This window comes from Hemitrygon akajei, unplaced genomic scaffold, assembly GCF_048418815.1.
Source record: "Hemitrygon akajei unplaced genomic scaffold, sHemAka1.3 Scf000058, whole genome shotgun sequence".
NCBI classification, from domain to species: Eukaryota; Metazoa; Chordata; class Chondrichthyes; order Myliobatiformes; family Dasyatidae; genus Hemitrygon; species Hemitrygon akajei.
Window position 1 is genome coordinate 4006052 of NW_027331944.1, and position 21015 is coordinate 4027066.

At 45.2% G+C, this 21015-nt stretch overlaps 1 protein-coding gene across 1 annotated transcript in view; it reads left to right on the plus strand.

Annotated features, from left to right (window-relative positions):
* The window catches only part of LOC140721622 (NACHT, LRR and PYD domains-containing protein 3-like), a 1017925-nt gene that overhangs the window by 538175 nt on the left and 458735 nt on the right, over positions 1-21015 (plus strand). The window lies entirely within an intron of this gene.

Genomic DNA, 21015 nt, shown 5'->3' on the forward strand with positions numbered 1-21015 from the left:
AGATCGATGCTGTCCTCTCCCCTGGTTCCCATCTTATCCCCCACCTGCTGATCATCATGTAACAACTATGCATGTCATTGGCAAAGTCTTGGTTATAGAGCTTTGTGTGTAGTTGCAGTTGCTAATCTATAGGATGGAGGTGATGAAGCTGGAAAGTGTGAAGTGAAGAATGAACACTACAGTACTGGGCTAGGGTGTTGTTTTTTGTGTTATATGGTTGGGCTGGGACAGCTTGCCCTGGAGCTCAGGAGCTTGAAGGGAAACCTTACACACACACATACAGTAATCAGGGGTGCAGATAGGACAGATGGTCACAGTCTTTTTGCCCGGGTAAGGAGGTCTGAGACTCGAAGGCAGAGATTTAAAAGGGACCAAAGGGGCATTTTTCCAGGTGGTTGCTGATGGGTATAAATTACACGCATCCAGAGGAGGCCGCAAACACAAATAAAATTACAAAATTGAGAGCATGTGGGCAGGAAAAAGGGGAGAAGAAGTTTACGAGGGAAATTTGGGGAAAACGGCAGGAAAATGGGACATTTAGATCAGCATGAATTATATGGGCCGAAAGACCCGTTTCCAGGCTGGAGCATCGTTTTTATTCCAGCTGGAATCTCAGATTTGAGCACAATCACAATGTCTACAGGTGACACAGACATTTGGTCATTGGTTATGCCGGGTTTCCCAGCCAAGATCCTGGGAATTTAACTTCAGGTAGAAGATCATATCAAGAGGGAAATATTTAGAAACTCAGGTTCACCATTTCTCCACCGCCCAGACATTCACTGGGGTGTTAAAACTCCGAAGCAGATCACAAATTTATCTAGAATGAGCTGCCTCCTGTTCCTCAGCCATTTCCAGCACCGGCAATGATCTCCGCTCCGCTACAGAAAACAGATTTCGGTGACACCCCTCCTCCTTTGCGTAGCAGGCAAGAAAAACCAGGGGGGAGTTGGTAGCTTTCCTTCCAAAACCTGAAATGCTGTGTTATCATAGAATCTCGGGAATCCCGGAAATGCTCCTATCATCTGCTTCTGAATTTTATAAATGAAAGTTGAGGATGTCTTACATATCAGGGCCTGTCTGGAGGTGAAACGGACCCTGACCCTGAACATTCACATAAACAACAAGATCGCTGTCACATTCCTGTCTGTGTTTCACCCACAACCACCTGATTCAGGAGCCCCTGCTCCTTTCACTCAGCTGAAGCTTTGTATGATGAGCGGAGTGATTCGACCATTACTGGTGTCAGGTCCCTGCGCTGGAACTGTTGGGTTGATCAATTACTGAAGGCCGCTTTACCAGTGGGATAAATGACACTGCTGGATGAAACTTTTCTATGCACTGTTAACGCCTCTGTCAGTTTTTTAATCTGAACTATTGTGTACAAATGCGACAAAAGTTTAATTCAAAGATCCCTGTGATCATACCTTTGTCCATTCTGAGTCTGACTGGCGATTGTTGATTGTGGTCGTCTTGTTTACACTTTGGTCGCTCTGCAGGACAGCTCCACCTGCTGGCGAGGCTCTAAATTTCACAACAAGCAGACGGTGAGTCAGAGAGTGCGACTACTTTGCAAATATGACAGTATTTCCATCCCCTGTAGCATTTGGCATGGGGACCAAACATTCCCTGTTAGTAACCACTTCCACACCATATCTGTCCACTGATACCTGGCGCATCTACTGACAGAGTCACAGAGCAATAAAATCCAAATTCAGAGCGTTCAGCCCAACGAGACAATGCCAACCACAGTGCCCACTGAGATGGTCACAATTTCCTGTGATGGGGCCATCTCCCTTCTGGCCTTTTCACTCCATCTACACACCCCAACTGCTTTTTGAATTATGCAACTGCACCTGGCTCATCCACTTCCTCTGGCTGTTTCCTCCACATGATCCCCAACATCTGCATGAATCCGCTGCTGATCAGATTGGCTTTGCAATCTCTTTACCAGCCCCTGTCCATTTAGATCCCCTAGATGCTACGATAATCTTCTCTGTGAACAGCAACTACTAATGTTGTGCATTCTGCGAAATTACCAGTCAAGTAATCCTTGTGTAATCGCAACCAAATCATTGCTATGAAATAACGAATATCCAAGGTCCCAATTTGTAGCCTCGCGGCACACCGCTAATTACTCGCCTCCATTGCGAGGAGAAACCTTCAACCAGCACTCTTTGCTTGCTACCTTGAAGCTAATTTTGAATACATCCAATTTGCTCTCTCCGGACAGCATGGGACCTGATCATCGAGACCAAGCTGCCACGTGACACCTTGTCAAAGGCTTTGATGAAGTCCCATGCACAACGTCCATTGGAACCTAACTTTGAATTTCCACCTCTGCTTAATGTCACCTTCACAGGTTCTGACAATGTAATTAGCAGAAAAGTACTTGATGAGGCCAAGGTATGTCAATGTAAATTATGGGTTGCCATGTGCTAGTTCGGACTGAATAAAATGCAGTGTTGGGATATTTTGCTTTATAAATGGTCTGTTCTCTGCAGAGGCCTACGCGACGATATATTCGAGGGTAAGTATATCACTGCAGATTGCAATAGCCAATGGGATCAAGGGCATGTTGCTGCAGTTCATGGTAATTCCACATTTCTGCAATCACTACAACACGACACACTTGGGGCTTCTTATAAAGGGAGGAAATTGTCAACGCATTTTAAGATGATTATAACGTAACAAGGAAACATCAGAACTAACCAAAAGCTTCTTCAGATGTTGCAGCACCTTCAAATGAGCAAACACTCAGAGAATGTGAGTGACTGTAAAGAGCTGGGCTTCTGAAAGCACATTACCAGACCTGGAGTGATTGCAACTTGGTCTGACCGAGGCATTCCACCTATTTCGTACCTTCCTTTGTAAAGATATGTAATGTTTACAGGACCAGAGTTCGAGTGAATGAGACTCACCAAACTTTCTCCTGACTGAATCAATGAAAACTCTGAGTCAGAGGGTTCTCTTCAGTTGGTACTCTCAGTCCTCGGGCTGGTTCACTTGTCGCTGTTTCCTCGTTCTCATTCGTGGCTTCTTTCCAGCTGTGGGCTTTTCTTCCAATAAATCTCTCACTGCAGGTCTAACTTTAACCAGAGAGATAATGAAGCACATTAACAATACAAAGGAGAAAAAAATATTTCTGCTCAATTTTTTCAAAAGCGAATCTCACTGAAATTTAAACGCTGAAGACAAATAAAAAGATCTCATATAACAAATCTGTAATTGTCCCTCACACGTCACAAATCCTGATATGGGATACGAAGGACTCATCATTCAGTCATGATAAGACATCAGAGCAGAATGAAGTGATTCAGACCATCGAGTCTCCTCCATCATTCAATCATGGCTGATTTTTCCCGCCCCAATGCCATATTCCTGCGTCCTCTTATAAAGTGCTGGAAACTCGGTACAGCAGATTGCATCTGTGGAACAGGACACTGTGGAAGACCCAGTATCAGAACTGGGGTTATCCAGGATGATGCGTGATATGCTGAACGCTTAATTGCGCAATTTGGCCCAGATCACATCCTTGCTCATACCTATAATGGGGGAGTTACTAAACACAGTGTTCTGAAAAGATAGTAAAAGTGATTATCGGGGCATTAATAGTGATCTTTCGAGAAACGAAAACGAAAAGCTCTTGAATTTATAGTAAATGGACCATCTAGTTATTCGCTGCTCAATATTAGTTCTATATCATTCAGCACCTGAGCGTCTTTGCCTCACAGTACGCTCCCACGGACAAGGCGAAATTATTATTAATTTTTCTTGCGTTATTCATTACTATTTCCTGGATACCAGAGAGGCTCCCGGTGAAACTGTTCTGTCCACTCTATTGACTTTTAACATCTCCTCTATAACAGGAAGCACGATAATGTACCATATTCAATCGTGATTAATATGCATAGCATGTAACGTGGTTCGTCTCCAATGTTCCCTCTAATTACTATTTTTGCAGCTACATGGATCAACCATTGCTCTGAGCCGGGAATTTTCACACGGACTGAGAAAAGCACAACATCGTAGATGTGTCCTCTTTTCTAAAATGCAACTATGAATATTTTAGGATGAAGACAGACGAGAAAAGAAATTCTTTTGATTTTACTTACTAATTAAAGGACAGGATAAAAATGCAGTACAACAAAGAAAAACGTTCAGGTTTCATAAACGTTTATCCGGCAGTGTTTAATTCCATCTGCGCTGCAGCAAAGGCTCCGTTCGTGGGAGCATTTTGGTTCTGCAGACTAAAGTCCCTTCCCGTACTGAGCATGCGCGATGTCGTCAGCGCGTTATCAGAGCTGTGAGTGGGGCCTCGGAAATGGACCTGCAGATGCTGCAGCCCTGCGGTACAACGGGATCACATGACGGGTGGACGGTCTCAGGATCGAAATGCTCTGAGGAAAGTTGTCAATTCAGTCAGCTCCATCATGGGCAGTAGCCTTCGTAGCATCCAGGACATCGTCATGGAGCGATGCCTCAAAATGGCGGCATCAGTCATTAGGGATCTGCTTCACCAAGGAGATGCCCTCTTCTCATTGGTATCACCAGGAAGGTGGTACAGGAGATTGAAGGCACACACTCAACTAGTTAGGAACCACTTCATTATCAACTTAGTTTACAGTAACTCTGTAGTCAGAGCTTTTCTTGTGCACAGACCAGGCAGAAATTGGCCACTCAGCCCATCGAGCCTGCTGCCCCACACAGTGAAATCATGGTGTTCGCTCTGCAATGCCGCCTGTCGCTTTCTGTAACTGGTCACCCCACCCCCAATGTTTGTTAAGTATCGAGACCTTGAACAGAATCAACGTCTTTTCTTTTAAAGGACGTTGAGGAAATCAGCTCGAAACACCAACAATAAACACAGTCATGATAAAAACGACATGCATTCATCTGAAGTCACAAGTTTTAGAAACAGAAGCCATGTTGACTAAACATCTTTTTGCACACTTGCTTTGGAATCATAACCCCTGATTCAGGAACTGTTTTTAACCTTGACATGAATTGTGGAGAATCTCAACCGTGCAGACAGGATAATGCAAGAACACAAATACCACGACCGCCAGAAGAGACAAAATAGAGCGAATAACTTCTTCCAATACACACAAAATGCCGGAAGAGCTCAGCAGGCCAGGCAGCATCTGGGAAAGGAGTCTTGCCGAAGGGTTTCGGCCCAAAACGTCATCTGTTCACTCTTTTCCTAGATGCTGTCTGGCCTGCTGAGTTTCTCCAACATTTTGTGTGTGTTGCTCCAGCATCTGCAAATGTTCTCTTGTTTGCAAGTAACTTCTTGATCACTGATCCAAAACACGGGTAACGTGTCAACTGGAAGTAAAGATCAGAAATATAGAACAGAAGCTGAATTCACCTTAATTCACTAAGAACGTTTAGTCTCCCTGTGGGTATATTTTCAAGTCGTTTTCTTCTAGTTTCACACCAGACCATCAGACGAGAGTCATTTAGTAACTATGGGGGAGGGGCCGATGTTGCTGCTCTGTGAGACTCACAGTGCAATTTTCTGTGTGCAAGCTGCTGCCTGTCTGCAGGGCAAATTCTGACACGCAGGCATTCCTCGGAGCAGGGAGCGGCTTCTCTGCTGAAAACAAACAAGCTACTTCAACATTTCGCACTCACCTTCAACTGTGAACAAAGCTAATTTAACACTGAATTTAAATATTTCTGTAACAGGAAAAAACATTTAAACACCGATGATATAGAAAGGAGCTCAGTACATCAGACTACGTCTCTGAAAGGACAAATGGTGGAAGACCCAGTTCCAGAACTGAGACTGTCCAAGATGCTGCCGATCTGCTAAGCGTCTCCAGTATTTTCCCTTCCTTACTTTAAATTTCCTGCAACTGTGGTATTTTCTCCCTCTTCATTTTAATGCACAGATAGTAACAGATTGCCACCCTGAACTGTAAATGCCACCCCACCCCAACCACTCTGTTAGTTCTGAGTTCATTCTGACCCTGGTGTAATACATCCCACACAGTCAATGCTCACAGCATCCTTTCCTCCCACTATCACTCTGTTACATTTGCTCCCGAGGCCACTGTCTCTACACTGAGAGGCGGTGACCACAGAGCGATAAAAACTGCAACACTTGCTGCAGCTCTGACGGGCCGTTACCCTGGAAACAGAGGAAGTGGCTCACTGAAAATAACCGAAAAAGGAAATAACAAACTCAACATCAGATGCTGTGAGTTCCGTTATGACAAAGATTAACAGTGCAGCCATTTTGTAACGGTGAATCTAAAATTGAAATGGTTGCTTTTACCCTGCCACGGTTTGTGTCCAACTAAACCTCTGGTATTCCTAGCGAACAATAACTAACTAACTAACTAAGCAAATAAATAAATAAATAAATACATACATAAACAGACAGACAGGCACACAAATAAATAAATAAACAAACAAACAAACAAACAAGCAAAGAAACAAACAAACAAACAGACAGGCACACAAATAAATACATAAATAGAAAGGTGCAATACTAAACTTCACAATGAAGAAAAGTTTAGAAGAGAGATTGCTGAAATATATCATTGCGGCATTGGGATACAGGCTGGACAAACATGGAGGAAGGCGGTTTATATATATATCATTGAGCTGGTGGCATACAGACTGGACAGAGATTGAACAAGATGGTTGATATATATCATTGAGGTGGTGGGATACAGACTGGACAGAGATTGAACAAGATGGTTGATATATATCATTGAGCTGGTGGGATACAGGCAGGACAGAGATTGAACAAGATGGTTGATATATATCATTGAGGTGGTGGGACACAGGCTGGACAGAGGTTGAACAGGAAGGTTGATATATATCATTGAGGTGGTGGGATACAGACTGGACAGAGGTTGAACAAGCTGGTTGATATATATCATTGAGTTGGTGGGATACAGGCTGGACAAAGGTTGAACAAGATGGTTGATATATACCATTGAGGTGGTGGGATACAGACTGGACAGAGGTTGAACAAGATGGTTTATATATATCATTGAGGTGGTGGGATACAGGCTGGACAGAGTTTGAACAAGATGGTTGATATATATCATTGAGGTGGTTGGATACAGACTGGACAGAGGTTGAACAAGCTGGTTGATATATATCATTGAGGTGGTGGGATACAGGCTGGACAGAGGTTGAAAGAGATGGTTGATATATATCATTGAAGTGGTGGGATACAGGCTGGGAAGAGGTTGAACAAGATGGTTGATATATATCATTGACGTGGTGGGATACAGACTGGACAGAGGTTGAAAGAGATGGTTGATATATATCATTGAGGTAGTGGGATACAGGCTGGACAGAGGTTGAACAAGATGGTTGATATATATCGTTGAGGTAGTGAGATACAGGCTGGACAGAGGTTGAACAAGATGGTTGATATATATCATTGAGGTGGTGGGATACAGACTGGACAGAGGTTGAACAAGATGGTTGATATATATCATTGAGGTGGTGGGATACAGGCTGGACAGAGGTTGAACAAGATGGTTGATATATATCATTGAGGTGGTGGGATACAGACTGGACAGAGGTTGAACAAGATGGTTGATATATATCATTGAGATGATGGGATACAGACTGGACAGAGATAGAACAAGATGGGCAGGAATGAGACGATGGAACCAGGTGGGAGATGGAATCAAGTGCACTCTCTGATGGTAGTCCAGTAATACAATGATACTGAAATAGTAATACACATTACTAGATAACAAATTCCAATATAACAAAACCAGAACAAACAATAAGAGCTTTGATTTTTGTCCTTTTCAACTCTACACACTTTATCAATGCACCGCAGAAAGTATCCCATCCCGATACTTCACATCTTCATACGGCTACTGCTCTTCCTGTAACTGAATGAAATAGCGGAGAACTGTGGACACAGCAGAGTACATCATAGAAACCAACCTCCCCTCCATGGACTCTTGTCTATACTTCCCACTGACTCAGTAAAGCAGCCAACATAATGAAAGATCCCCACAACCCTGAACATTCTCATTTCTCACCCTCCCATCGGGTCGAAGATAAAATAGTACAGAAACATGCCACCGGGCTCAAGGACGGTGTCCATTCTGCTGTTATAAGCGAACAGCGTGATGAGTGGACTCCTGCCCTCACAGTCTAAATCGATGTGACCTTGCACCACATATCTACCTGCACTGCACTTTCTCTGTAACCAGAATGATTTGTTTTACCTCAATGTACTGCTGCAATGTATTGATCTGTGTGGAGAATACCGGAGACACGATTTTCACTTTACCTCTGTACAAAATAAAGATTCTCCATTTCAATCGTGTGGAAATATTAGACAGCCTGAGTTGCCCCTTTGGAAATTCTGGAGGGAGTGTACACATTTCCGGGAAACCCAGATAAATGAACAAGACTTAATTCTCGCGTTAATGGGGCCAGATATCGGGAAACACTGTCAGTATTTCGGCAAGTCATAGCAATGGACAGAAGTTGGAAATAAACTTCCCAATCCCCCGAGAGGACGTGAGAGATCTGGATCTCACTGTCCTGTCTGAACGGGGAAAGATGAAACTTCTCATACACGTGGAGCTGTGTCCCGAGGGTGCGATTGCTTAATTTAACCCTCTGTCTGCAAGAACACAACAGGCCGAACGGCCGCTTCCAGTGTGCTGGAAATATGTAAAACAATTATCGACCCCAGGCGTCGATCCAGGTGAAGTTTGGATCCGATACCGGGCCGGGTGACAGAGTAAAGTTCCCCAGGTACATCTTAATGGATGGGTTCAGTCTCGGCATCACCACCTCATCCCGCTCCTGGGACTAGAACACCAGGGGCTGAGCATCGGCTCATCTCAGGCGGTTCGGTGTGAAGGTCACATAACCCGGACCGACCACGACCGGTTGTATCCAGGAAGCGGGACGAGGCCGCCAGTTCGAGAAAGTTAACGGGACTTTCTGCCCAACATGAGGTTCCCCGCCCCTGGGATCGACTTCAGTACTCACCGATGGGAAATTGTCGGTTGCGTTCAACCCCAGTGACCGGCCTCAATACTGACCGATGAGAACTTCATCAATTTGTCCGGAGAGCAGCGAGATCCGTCCGCCGGCTCCCCACAGACGATCAGCTTCAACAGAGAACGGAAAGAAAACCCCCGCCCATCCGGAGACTGTGAGAGCGGGGGCGGGGCCTCGGAAGCGAAAACCTGAGATGCTGCATATCTGCGTTTGAAATGGGAGCGAGAAGCCGGTGACTCTGCTCCTCGCCCCTCACACGCTGCCCGACCTACCTGCCGCATTCCCCACATTATTCCATATTTACACCAGCTACATTTTTATTGTTCCCCTCTGTATCTTCCCCGTCCCCATGGCTCCATCTCCCGGTTCTCAGAGTTAAGGGTTCGATTCCCATCCCGGTCCGACATACAATTCCCACCCGAAAAGGAATTGTGCAGGTTTCATTGAAATTACTTCTTTGTTTATAAACACTCTTTTTCTATTCACATTCCTCCGGAGCCTCACTGGACAGGAACACTGAAACATCAAGTGAAAAACAGCAGGAGGAGGCCATTCAGCCCCTCTAACCATCAACAAGATGGCGGCTGCTCTCCCATCTCAGCCACATGTTTCTGTCCGATCCTCATTTCCTCCATCCCTTCCGTCTCCACACATCTGCCGGCCTTTGGTTTTTTTTGTGAAGACGATCACTAAGGTGTTGCTCCTCCACCCTGAGGGCGGTCTGATCGAAACGTCCGAATGGGAATCAGAATTAAAACGTCTGGCCGCTGCAATGTCCCCCTTGTGGCAGATGATGCAGAGATGCTAAACAAAAACCGTCTCCCAGTTTATGGCGGGTCTCACCGATGTGGAGGAGGCAGTATCGGGAGCACGGGACACAATAGATGACCCCAGCAATAGATTCGCAGATGACGCGTTGCCTCATCAGGAAGGACTGCTTTGTGTCTCTGAATGGAGGTGAGGGAGGAGGGGTACGGCAGGTGTAGCACTTAGGCTTATGCAGGGATAAGTATCTGGAGGAAGGTCAGTGAGGAGGGATGAATGAACAAGGGAATTGTGGAGGGAGTGATCCCTGTTGAAACCTGTTTGTGACATCCTGAACAGATTTGCATGAATGCAATCCCTACATTCATTAGTTATCACTTTCCTGCGATAGAAACGTTATACATTCCATACAGTGAATGCTCAAGACATCCGGGCCTCCACACCGGCTCCTGAGGTCACTGAGGGGCGGTGACCAGAGAGCGATAAATATGTTCAACACTCTGGAGCTCTGCTGGGCTGTTACCCTGGTGATGGAGGAACTGGCTCAGCAGAGCTAACTGAAAATAGGAAGTAAGGAATTCAACTTCACATGTTCTGTTTCATGAATTTATGAACATTTGGAGAGGCATAACATGATCAGGAATAGTCAGCTTGGCTTTGTCAAGGGCAGCTCGTGCCTTACCGTCCTGATTGAATTTTCTGAGGATGTGACTAAACACATTTATGGAGGTAGAGCAGTTGATGTAGTGTATATGGATTTCAGCAAGGCACTTGATAAGGTACCCCATGCAAGGCTTATTAAGAAAGTAAGGAGGCATGGGATCCAAGCGGACTTTGCTTTGTGGATTCAGAAATGGCTTTGCCCACAGAACGCAAAATTGTTTGTAGATGGGTCATATTCTGCCTGGACGTCGCTGACTAGTGCTGTTCCTCAGGGATCTGTTCTGGCACCACTTCTCTTCGTCAGTTTTATAAAGGACCTGGATGAGGAAGTGGAGGGATAGGTCAGTACATTTACTGATGACACAAAGGTTAGGGGTATTGTGGATAGTGTGGAGGGCTGTCGAGGTTATAGCAGGACCCCGATTGGAAGCGAAGCTGGGCTGAGAAGTGGAAGATGGAGTCTGACCCAGATAAGTGCGAGGTGATTCACTTTAGAAGGTAAATATGATGGCAGAATATAGTATGAATTGTAAGACTCTTGGCAGTGTGGAGGATCAGAGGGATCTTGGAGTCTGAGTTCATAGGACACTCAAAAATTCAGCGCAGCCTGACTGTGTGGTTCAGAAGGCATACGGTGTATTGGCCTTCATCAACCTTGTGATTGAGTTCAAGTGCCAAGAGGTAATGTTACTGCTATATAGGACCCTGGTTAGACCCCACTTGGAGTACTGTGCTTGGAGTGCAGTTCTGGTCGCCTCACTACAGGAAGGGTGTGGAAGCGATAGAAAGGGTGCAGAGGAGATTTGCAAGGATTTCCCTGGATTGGGGAGCATGCCTTATGAGAATAGGATGAGTGAACTTGGCCTTTTCTTCTTGGACAGATGGAGGATGAGAGGTGACCTAATAGAGGTGTATAAGATGATGAGAGGCATAGATCGTGTGGATAGTCAGAGGCTTTTTCCTCAGGGCTGAAATGGCTAACACGAGAGGGCACAGTTTTAAGATGCTTAGGAGAAGTTACAGAGGCAATGTCAGGGGTAAGTGTTTTTACGCAGAGAGTGGTGAGTGCGTGGAATGGGCTGCCGGCGACGATGGTGGAGGCGGATACAACAGGGCCTTTTAAGAGACTTTTGGATAGGTACATGGAGATAAAAAGAAGAGGGCTGATGGGTAACCCTAGGAAATTTCTAAAGTATGTTCATGTTTGGGAGAGCACTGTTGGACGAAGAGCCTGTGTATTATGCTATGGGTTCTCTATGTTTCTCTGGTTCTATGTTCTCAGTTCATTCCACACAGCCAATGCTCACAGCATCCTTTCCTCCCACTATTATTCTGTTACATTTGCTCCCGAGGCCACTGTCTGTACGCTGAGAGGCGTTGACCACAGAGCGATAAAAAAAAAATGTGCAACACTTCTTGCAGCTCTGGTGGGCCGTTACCCTGGAAACGGAGGAAGTGGCTCACCGAAAATAACCGAAAAGGGAAATAACAAACTCAACATCGTATGCTGTGAGTATAATTTTGAAAAAGGTTAACACTGCAGCCATTTTGAAATGAAGAATCTAAAATTGTAAAGTCTGCTTTTAACATGCTGTATTTAATAATCCTCTGATAGTTCTGGCTAATAAAAAATGACAATAGTTAGCGATCAATAATATATTAACCTCTGCCGGAAATATATCCAGTGACAGCCCCAATCACCATCTGTTGCAACAAACTCCACAGATAGACCACTCTTTGGCTGGAGAAGTTTCTCTCAGTTTTAAAGGGAAGCTTGATTATTCCGAGGCTGTCCTCTCAGACCCCAGACTCTCCGTCTGATGGAAACATCCTCCACGTGTCCACTGTCTCCAGGCTGTTCAGTATTCTGTGGATTTAAATAAGATCCCGTCCACCTCTGTACTTCTGAACTCAATAGAGTACAAGCTCAGAGCCATCAAATGCTTGTCATACGAGCGGTGGTTGATACGTTTGTGGCCCAAGGTAGAAGGAGTCCATTTTAGAAAACCCAGCACGTTTATTTTTCAACATAGTCCCCGCCTACATTTACACGCTTAGTCCAGCGGTCGTGGAGCAAACGGATCCCTTCTTTGCAGAATTCGACAACTTGGACCTCCAGAGTTGGTCGAGAGTAAGAGTGATTGATAAGCTCATGGCCTAAGGTAGAAGGAGACGGGTTATACAGCTCTCGTTACATGCACATTCAGATCAACTCTTTGAGTGATTATACATAAAGTTTGAAGTTAATAACTCATCTCCTTCCAGTACAGGCCACAGACTTATCAATCACCCTCGTACAGAAACCCTCTCGTTCCTGAGATTACTCTTGTGAACCACGTGAGCCACAGTTGTACTGAACACATCTGCTTCATTTCCAACAATTGACAGGCAGGAGACAATGAGGGGGGATTTCCAAACACAGTTTGAACACCAAACTCAGGGTCTATTTCTACTGTTGCAAACACGGTACAGCCCGTTTACTCACAGCCTCTCACTGTGAGGGATGGGATGGTAACTCATCCTCTCCTCGGTATAGCAGTCATTTCTTCCAAAGAAACTCCCGAAACAAACATCTGAGCCCAGAACAGAAATACTGGCTCAACACCTCATAAACCTGGGCAGCTTGAACCCCGGGTCCATTGTACTTGGATCTAAAACTGTAATATCTCAGGACCTAACCTCACAGCGTCACACAGATGTATCTGCCACTCACCGACCCCCGAATCCTCACACATCGTCCCCGCATCTCACACTGCGTGGTGTAATCAGAAATTTCCCCATAGCCAATGCCCAGCACCCCGAGGCTTTTGATTCATTCTGGAAGGAGGAACATCCAGCCCCCATCTGTGGAAGTACTGACCTGGGTCAAATCCCCGATACTGATAGCTACATAGGCCCAGTGTTTCCCAGGGTTACAGCTCAAGCAGCAACTCGCCCAGGACTCCTTGTTGCCAGTAATATGCTGCTGTGTCTCGGCCATTCAGACTTCAAACACCAACACTCCGACATCAACCTGTGTCAGAACGGGAACCTGATGAACCCCTGACTGGGCCAGAGATCGGGCTGGAAAACCTGGGCGCGGGGCAACAGCAGGCGGGTATAATGTTACCCATTGTCTCCACCAGATAAACTGAACACATTTTATCATTATGCTATTGTTAAATGAGATCTTGCCCAGCACAATTGCCCGTCACATTTCCTGCAGGCTAATAGGAATAAAACATTTTAAATGTAAAATTGAAAGTCATGTTGGAAACTCGGTACATCAGATTGGATGTGTGGAAAGAGAAACTGTGGAAGACCCAGTATCTGAACCGGGACTGTCCAAGGCGCTGCCCGATCTGCTGAAGATTTTCACCATTTTCTCTTTTTACTTTAAATGATGCACAACTATTAACTGATTACACGATATTTGTGACAGTCCGAACAAATTAGCACAAATGTAATACCAATATTCATTAGTTTTCTCGTCAATCCAATACAGGGATAATGCAGTCAATGCTCACAACATCCATCCCACCCCACTAACAATCTGTATTCTCTGCTTCCAACCCTCCTTCCGACAACGATTAATACAGCAGACATTTTAACTTTGAAGCTAAATTCGCAATGGCTGTCTTTAACTTACTACGTGCTGTATTCAATAAACCCTCCGGTAGTTCCAGGTAACAAACACCGATTTCAGTATCAACTCAGTGAGTCAAAAATACGTCATAATGAAGACAACGGCAGAAGAGAGATTGTTGATATATAATCGTTGATGGGATACAGGCTGGACAGATGTTGACCAAGATGGTGTAAATATATATCTTTGAGGTGGTGGGATACAGGCTGGACAATGGTTGACCAAGATAGTTACACTTACATCCTTCATATACATGAGTAAAAATCTTTACGTTTCCGTCTAAATATGCAATGTGCAATTTATAGTACTTTATAATAAATAGTATGTTCAACAATAGAACATAAAATACGATTTTGTCAGCATGAATTAATCATTCTCATAGCCTGGTGGAAGAAGCTGTCCCGGATCCTGTTGATGTCCTGGCTTTCATGTTGCGGAAACACGAGGAAATCTGCAGATGCTGGAAATTCAAACAGCACGCACAAAATGCTGGTGAAACACAACAGGCCAGGTGGCATCTATAAGGAGAAGCACTGTCCACGTTTCGGGCCGAGACCCTTCGTCAGGACTAACTGAAAGGAAAGATAGTAAGAGATTTAAAAGTAGCGAGGGGAGGGGGAACTGCGAAATGATAGGAGAAGACCGGAGGGGGTGGGATGAAGCTAAGAGCTGGAAAGGTGATTGGTGAAAGTGATACCGAGCTGGAGAAGGGAAAGGATCATGGTTTCGGGAGGCCTAGGGAGAAAGAAAGCGGGGGGGGGGGGGGGACACCAGAGGGAGATGGAGAACAGGCAAACAACTAAATATGTCAGGGATGGGGTAAGAAGGGGAGGAGGGGCATTAACGGAAGTTAGAGAAGTCAATGCTCATGCCATCAGATTGGAGGCTACCCAGCCGGTATAGATAGATAGATAGATAGATAGATTGATAGATAGATACTTTATTCATCCCCATGGGGAAATTCAACTTTTTTCCAATGTCCCATACACTTGTTGTAGCAAAACTAATTACATACAATACTTAACTCAGTAAAAATATGATATGCATCTAAATCACTATCTCAAAAAGCATTAATAATAGCTTTTAAAAAGTTCTTAAGTCCTGGCGGTTGAATTGTAAAGCCTAATGGCATTGGGGAGTATTGACCTCTTCATCCTTTCTGAGGAGCATTGCATCGATAGTAACCTGTCGCTGAAACTGCTTCTCTGTCTCTCTCTCTCTCTATATATATATATATATAAGGTGTTGTTCCTCCAACCTGAGTGTGGCTTCATCTTGACAGTAGAGGAGGCCATGGATAGACATATCAGAATGGGAATGGGACGTGGAATTCAAATGTGTGGCCACTGGGAGATCCTGCTTTCTCTGGCAGACTGAGCGCAGGTGTTCAGCGAAATGGTCTCCCAGTCTGCGTCGGGTCTCACCAATATATAAAAGGCCACACCGGGAGCACCCGACGCAGTATACCACACCAGCCGACTCACAGGTGAAGTGTCGCCTCACCTGGAAGGACTGTCTGGGGCCCTGAATGGTGGTGAGGGAGGAAGTGTAAGGCCAGGTGTAGCACTTGTTCCGTTTATAAGGATAAATGCCAGGAGGGAGATCGGCGGGAAGGGATGAGGGTACGAATGGACAAGGGAGTCGCGTAGGGAGCAATCCCTGCGAAAAGTAGAAAGCGGGGGGGGGGGGGGGGAAGGAAAGATGTGCTTGGTAGTGGGATCCCGTTGGAGGTGGCGGAAGTTACGAAGAATTATACGTTGGACCTGGAGGCTGGTGGCGTGGTAGGTGAGGACGAGGAGAACCCTATCCCGAGTGGGATGGTGGGTGGATGGGGTAAGGGCTGATGTGCGGGAAATGGGAGAGATGCGTTTGAGAGCAGAGTTGATGGCGGAAGAAAGGAAGCCCCTTTGTTTAAAAAACGAAGACATCTCCTGAAAAGCCTCATCCTGAGAGCAGTTGCGGCGGAGACGGAAGAATTATGAGAAGGAGATAGCATTTTTGCAAGAGACAAGGTGGGAAGAGGAATAGTCCAGGTAGCTGTGAGAGTCTGTAGGCCTATAGTAGATATCAGCAGATAAGCCGTCTCCAGAGATGGAGACAGAAAGATCAAGAAAGGGGAGGGAGGTGTCGGAAATGGACCAGGTAAATTTGAGGGCAGGGTGAAAGTTGGAGGCAAAGTTAATGAAGTCAACGAGCTCAGCATGCGTGCAGGAGGCAGACCCAATGCAGTCGTCGAAGTAGCGAAGGAAAAGAGGGACACGGAAACCCGTATAGGCTTGGAGCATGGACTGTTCCACAAAGCCAACAAAAAGGCAGGCATAACTGGAACCCATGCGGGTGCCCATGGCTACACCCTTAGTTTGGCGGAAGTGGGAGGAGCCAAAGGAGAAACTACACTGGACGTCCATGGTTCCTCCGGCAGATTGTTCTTTGGTCTGTATAACCCGTGTTAGTATGGAGAGCGGGATTTTACACCATATTCCAGGTACAATCTCAACAGAACCCAAATAATTATTACGGTAATTACCACACTGCAACACAAGAAAGCTTGCAAACGCTGGAAATCCAAAGCAATACACGCAAAATGCTGAATGAATTCAGCACAACAGACAGTATCTGTGGAAAAGAATAGACCGTTCGTCATTTTGGGCAAAGAGCCTTCTTCATTACTGATGCGGGAGGGGGAAGATATCTGAATAAAAAGGTAAGTGAGGGGTAAGAGGCGAGCTGGAAGGTGATAGGTGGTCAAGGGCTGAAGATGAAAGAATCGCAGAGTTGTCAATAGGAGAAAGGGAAGGAGGGGACCTGGGAGCAATAACAGGCTGGTGAGCAGAAATGAAAGTTCAGAGTAGGGAATAGAGAAGTTTTTTGGTGTGGGGGGGATTTGTTTACTGGAAGGAGAATTCAATATTCTTACAATCAGGTTGGAGGGTACCAGATGGAATATAAGGTGTTGCTCCTCCACCCTGAGGACGGTCTCATCTTGGCACAAGAGGATGCCGTTGATCGAGATCTCTGAATGGGAATCAGAATTAAAATGCAAACACAAGGAAATCTGCAGATGCTGGAAATTCAAACAACACACACAAAATGCTGGTGGAACACAGCAGGCCGAGCAGCATCTATAGGGAGAAGAGCTGTCGACGTTTCGGGCCGAGACCCTTCGTCAGGACTAACTGAAAGGAAAGATAGTAAGATATCCCGCAGTGAAACAGTAAGAAAATGCTTTGTAATATAAAATTGAAAATAAATCACTGGAAACTCAGTGCAGGTTTTTGCCTTTTTGATGCACACATATTGACTGACTGCAAGGTGTATGTGGCATCCTGAAGAGATTTGCATAAATGCAATCCCAACATTTATTCGTTATCTCTTTATTCCATTAGAAACATCATCTTTTCCATACAGTGAATGCTGAAGGCATCCTCGCATCCACACTGCCTCCTGAAGTCACTGCCTCTCCGCTGAAGGGCAGTGACCGGAGAGCCATAAAAACGTTCAATACTCCTTGCAGCTCTGGTGGGCTGTTACCCTGGTGATGGAGGAAGTGGCTGAGCAGAGCTAGGGGAAAATAGGAAATAAGGAACTCGACCTCACATGCTCTGAGTTTCATTATGACAAAGTTGAATACTGGCCTCTCAGCCATTTTGTAATGGGGAAGCTAAAATTCCAGTTGCTGTTTGAACCCTGTCCCGAGGTGTATCCATTAAATCTGTTGGTATTTCCATCTCTATAGAACTTCCAGCAGTGCAGAAGCTGTTCCAAAATCAAAACACGTTGTTGCATGCGGCCTATCTACTTTAAATGGCAACTATGGGATATTTACAAAAGATATCACATGGTGATAACCATAAAGTGTACTTCTTTGTTCAATTAAGTGGCTAAAATTCCATCATGCTCTTGTGGCTGCCAATAGCTTATATCTATGATCAACTCCAGGCATTGATTCATGTTCAATTCAGATCCTGCTACTGGACAGAATGATGGAAGGGAAGGTCTGCAGAAACAACTGAATATATTGAGATTGTAACATCTGTTACTAGACTCCGCTACTGTTGAATACATCTTGTCCCTATCCGCTCTATCCGGACCTCAGGATTTCATTGAGGTTCCTGTTCGCAGAGTCATCACCCCTCCATTGAGATCAGGCACAGAAACACCAAATACTCCTCATACATAAAACCTTTTCAATCTAGAATCACTCTTATGAACTTTGTAAACAACAACTGTAATGAGCACATTCCCTCGGATACAGACAGTTTGCCGGGGGAATAATTTATTGAGCCTCATGTACTGCTTCGTAGTGCCCAATTAATTGTCAAAAAAGAACATTGTGCTATCTAGTCAAGGAACCGAAAGGGATGGGGTAGATATTCAATGATTTTTGTTTGCCTGTATTTACCTGGGAGACAGATACAGAGACTATAGAAATCGGGAAAAGCTAGTCTTGCTATAGATTGTATGCGGATTACAGAACAGGTGCTTGCTGAATTAGAATGGACAAATCCCCCGGGCCTGACAAGTTGTTCCGTTGGACCTTGTGGGAGGCCAGTGCACAAACTGCTCGAACACTGTCAGAGAGAAACAAAATGCACAGAGCTATAGCTGATATTGAGGTGGTAGGATACAGACTGGACAGAGTTTGAAAAAGATGGTTGATATCTATCATTGAGGTGGTGGGATACAGACATGACAGAGGTTGGACAAGATGGTTGATATGTATCATTAACATGAAGAGATACAAGCTGGACAGATTTTGAACAAAATCGGCATGGGGTAAGCTGATGGAACCACGTGGGAGAAAGGATCAATGACAATCACAGATGGTCCTCCAGGAATGCACAGATACTAAATTAAAATCGAATGGAACGATAGAGATAGAACAAACAACGGGAACTTTGAATTGTGACCTCTATCCCTCAGTAAATTTCATCAACCTACCACAGAGAGCATCCCAACAGGATTCTTCACGCGTTCATACGGCTCCTGTTTTACTCGTAAGTGCAAGGAACTGCAGAGAGCTGTGGACAGCTGAGGACATCATAGAAACCAATCTGCCCACCATGGACTGTGCCTGCAATTCCTGTGTGATTGGTAAAGCAGGCACAGCATAACCTCACAACCCGGGACAGTCTGACATCCCACTTGGGTAGGAGTTTAACAAAATGGAAAACACTGCAACCAGGCTTAAGGACGGTTTCCATTCTGTTGTTATAAGCAAAATGAACGGTGGCCAGCAAGATAAGGAGGACTTTAACCTCACAATATAACTTGAACCACATGTCTACCTGCCCTGCAATTTCTCTGAAATAATACTGGACAAGCTGGGCCGAAAGTAATTTTTTTAAAAAAGGTGCAAAGAGACGTGGAAGTGCTTGTGTTGTTTTCCTGCAGGTTAATTTACAGGCCGAGTCGGCGGTGAAGAAGGCAAATGCGATCTTTGCAATCAATTCAAGAGGATTGTAATATAAAAGGAAGGATGTGCTGTTGAGAATTTATGAAGTCCTGATGAGGAAACACTTAGAAACATAGAACAATAGAAAGGTTACAGCACAATACAGGCCCTTCGGCCCACGAGGCTGTGCCCAACATGTACCTTCGAACGACCCAGGCTTTACCAGAAGTCCTCTATTTTCCTAAGCTCCATGCCCCCCTGCAGGAGTCTCTTAAATAACCGTATCGTTTCCGCGTCCACCACCGCTGCCGGCAGCCCATCCCACGCACTCACCACTCTGTGCAAAAAACCTACCCCTGACATCTCTTCTGTACCCACTTCCAAGCACCTGAAAACTATGTTCTCTCGTCCTAGCCGTTTCAGCCCTGGGGAAAAGCCTCTGACTATCCACACGATCAAGGCCTCTCTTTATCTTGTACACGTCTATCAGGGCACCTCTCGTCCTCCATCGCTCCAAGGGAGAAAAGGCCGAGTTCACTCGAGCTATTCTCATAAGGCATGCTCCCCAATCCAAGCATCATCCTTGCAAATCTCCTCTACACCCTTTCTGTGTTTTCCACGTACTTCCATAGTGACGCGATCAGAATTTAGCACAGTACTCCATGTGGGTCAGACCAGGGTCCTATATAGCTGCAACATTAGCTGTCGGCTCCTAAATTCAATTCCACGATTAATGAAGGCCAATACACCGTACGCCTTCCGAACCACAGAGTCAACCTGCGTAGCAGCTTTGAGTGTCCTATGGACTCGGATCCCAAGATCCCGCTGATCTAGCACACTGCCAAGAGTCTTACTATTAATGCTAAATTCTGCCATCATATTTGACCTACTAAAATGAAACACCTCGCACTTATCTGGGTTGAACTCCATCTGCCAGTTCTCAGCCCAGTTTTGCATCCTATCCAAATCCCGTTGTAACCTCTGACAGCCCTCCACACTATCCATAACACACCCAACCTTTGTGTCATCAGCACATTTGCTAATCTATCCCTCTAATTCCTCACCAAGGTCATTTATAAAAATCACAAAGAGTAGGTGTCCCAGAACAGATCCCTGAGGCACACCACTGTCACCGGCCTCCATGTAGAATATAACCCGTCTACAACCACTCTTTGCCTCCTGTGGGCAAGCCACTTCTGGATCCACAAAGCAATGTCTCCTTGGATCCCATGCCATCTTACTTTCTCATTACGCCTTGCATGGGTACCTTATCAAATGTTTTGCTAAAATCCTTACATACTACATCTGCGGCTCTATTTTAGTCAATATGTTTAGTCACATCCTCAGAAAAATTCAATCAGGCGCGTAAGGCACAACCTGCTTTTGACAAAGCCATGCTGACTATTCCCAATCATATTTTACCTCTCCAAATGTTCATAAATACTGCCTCTCAGGATCCTCTCCATCAACATGCCAACCACTGAAGTCAGACTCACTAGCTTATAATTTCCCGAGCTATCCCTGAAAAGGGAACAACATCTGTAACCCTACAATCCTCCGG